This window comes from Neomonachus schauinslandi, chromosome 14 (assembly GCF_002201575.2).
Source record: "Neomonachus schauinslandi chromosome 14, ASM220157v2, whole genome shotgun sequence".
In the NCBI taxonomy this organism is placed as follows: domain Eukaryota; kingdom Metazoa; phylum Chordata; class Mammalia; order Carnivora; family Phocidae; genus Neomonachus; species Neomonachus schauinslandi.
In genome coordinates, this window is record NC_058416.1 from 85,272,426 (window position 1) to 85,275,367 (window position 2,942).

Genomic DNA, 2,942 nt, shown 5'->3' on the forward strand with positions numbered 1-2,942 from the left:
AGGGGTCACTATACACAGAGTTGGGAAGTGCACGCCTGTCAGCCAGTTGCTCACATCATTGATACCCCCCCCACCCCACCCCGCCTCCAGAGGGTACAATAAGCAAACCAGACTAGCTCAATAGGGCGGCCTGTATTTGTATCACTTGGGTGGTCCAGGGACCCATAAGCCCTGAATTTGGATATAGATAGTCCTGGAATAGCAATGCCCTCAGGAGCCTGGCAGAAGCAAATGTAAATCATCTCTGGAGGAAGGTAACTTCATCCTAAGCCTCAAATTATCCCTATAAATAAATTTTCAAATACAGTGTCCAGCCTGGCTGAAGAGAACCAGGCAGATCACAAGGAAATAGGACACCATGAGCAAGAACTAGGAGAAACAGACCCTCAGATACTTCAAATATTAGAATTATCAGACACAGACTGTAAAACAACCATGCTTTGTTGAGAGAAAGGTTAAAAATATCTGCAGGGGACAGGGAACTAGGAAAAGTGACACGCTAGATTTATAAAGGACATTTGTAGAAAGCTTTATAGTTTAATCAGAGATCAAGAACACAAATACCGGGGCGCCTGGGTGGCTCAGTCGTTAAGCGTCTGCCTTCGGCTCAGGTCATGATCCCTGGGTCCTGGGATCGAGCCCCGCATCGGGCTCCCTGCTCTGCAGGAAGCCTGCTTCTCCCTCTCCCACTCCCCCTGCTTGTGTTCCCTCTCTCGCTGTGTCTCTCTCTGTCAAATAAATAAATAAAATCTTTTAAAAAAATTTAATTTAATTTAAAAAAAAACACAAATACCTTCAGGGGCAATCTGGTAATACGAACGAGTTAAGTGACCTGGTGATACACTGCTGACCTGGAAAGCTTTGTCTGACGGGCACAGGGCTCCTCACCTCCAACTGATTGTTACCGCGTGGCACCAGGGTACCAGTCTGTAGATCTTCTGCTTTTTCTGGAGAAGCTAGATATTTGGATTTCTTCTTATCGTGGTAAAATACACATAAAACTGACCACTGTAACCATTTTAAGGTGTACAGTTCAGTGGCATTACGTACATTCATGATACGTATGATAATCACCATTATCTAGTTCCAGAACTTTCTCATCACCCCAAAAAGAAACCCCACCCCCTTGGAAGTCACTCTCTATTCCCCACCCCCACCCACTGGCAACCACCAATCTGCTTTGTCTCTATGGATTTGCCCTGTCTAGATATCTCATGTAGGTGGAATCATAACAATATTTGTCCTTTTGTGACTGGCCTATTTTACTTACCATGTTTTTCAAAGTTCATCTATGTTGTGCCATGTGTCAGTACCTCATTCCTTCTTAATACCCAAATAACATTCTATTGTGTGGATATACACATTTATCCATTCATCAGTTGATATTTGAATTTTTGATATCTTCCTATTTTATTTTTTTAAAGTTTTATTTATTTAAGTAACCTCTAGACCCAATATGGGACTCGAACTCACTACCTGGAGATCAAGAGTTGCATGCTCCTCCTACCGAGCCAACCAGGTGCCCCAGATACCTTCCTATTTTTTCAGACATATGTATTCAGAAGTTCTTTGTGGCCCTAAGCCATCAGAGGGCCAACAGTAGAGACCGCTGTTTTATAACCTGCTGTGACATATTTTCTTATATAATGTTCAAAATGACTCGCTGAGGTACTATCTTATTTTTTGTATTAGGCATCCCATTTCCCCAGTAGCTTTTCTCCCCAAATCCAAAATCTCAGGGGAAACTGCTTGGTTCCAGAATGAATGGGAGTCTGGGGTCTAGCTTATGGCTGTGACCTTGAGCTTCCCTGGAACTCAGTTTCCCCACGGATAAAATGGTGTTGGACTGTCTCCAAGACACTGGGTTTGCTAACAGGGTCACCCTCACTTGCTCTAGCCCCCGTCTGGTAATGAATTAGCTTTGGTCAAGTCGGTTTATCGGCAGCTGAACCCAAACATGTGGCCACCTGGGTTATCCTGATAATTGCAGATTCTTCCACAGAGCTGTCCTGAGGCACGATGGAGAAACCACCGCAGAAGTCCCCCTTGTAGGCCGGCCAGCCCATTTCACCGGCTAGGGCCATCTGCGCGGTAGCAGCACCTGGTCTGAGCCTGGGACTTCGGTCAGGAGTGGCTTCAATTTAAATCGTGCTTCTCTGACAGCAACCCCAGAGGGAAAGGAAGAGCCCCAGATGAAAGGCTGATAATCGTTGACTGTTCCGTCGCGAAAAGTATTTAACAGGCAAGGTCGAATGTCTCGTGGTCGCCTCGCCCCTGGCACCTTTCCTCCGATTCTAGTTTTCCAAAAGGACGAGGGAAAGGGAAGCGACGTCCTAGCTCGCGTGTTTGCACAGGGCAGAGGGCCAGCAGAGATCCGTGCTTCCCAACTCTTTCCAAGAGCACCTCGCATCCCGAATCGCCGCCTTCAACTCTGAGAAGTCGGGAGCCCCACAGGAAACTTGCATTATTGCACCCGCTGCCACACACCCGGGGCAGCGGACCAGCCGCCGAGCTGGCTCCCCAGGAATGCGCCCCCTCCACGGCCGCCCGCCCCGCCCCGCCGGCGCGCCCTCCCCGGGGGACCCCGCGGCACCTGCGGCCTCCGAGTGTCCCCGCGCCTCGCCGCCCACCCCCCCCCACCCTCCGCGCGCCGGGAGGCGGGGGTCGCCGGACGCCCCCGGCCGCCTCCCCGGGGAGCGGGGGGTCGCGGGCGCCTCGCTGGAGGGGCGGGGGCGGCTCGCAGCGCTGGCCGGCGGCGGCGGCGCCCGGAGGCCGCACTGCTGGCGGCCGCGGCGGCGCTGCTCCCCCTGCTCGGTGCAGCTGGCGCCCGGCGCTTGCGCACTGGGCCCCGGGCGCGCGGCGGCTCCGGCTTTGTGTGTATGTGTGTGAGTGTGTGTGAGTGTGTGAGAGAGTGTGTGTGTGAGTGTGTGAGTGAGTGAGCG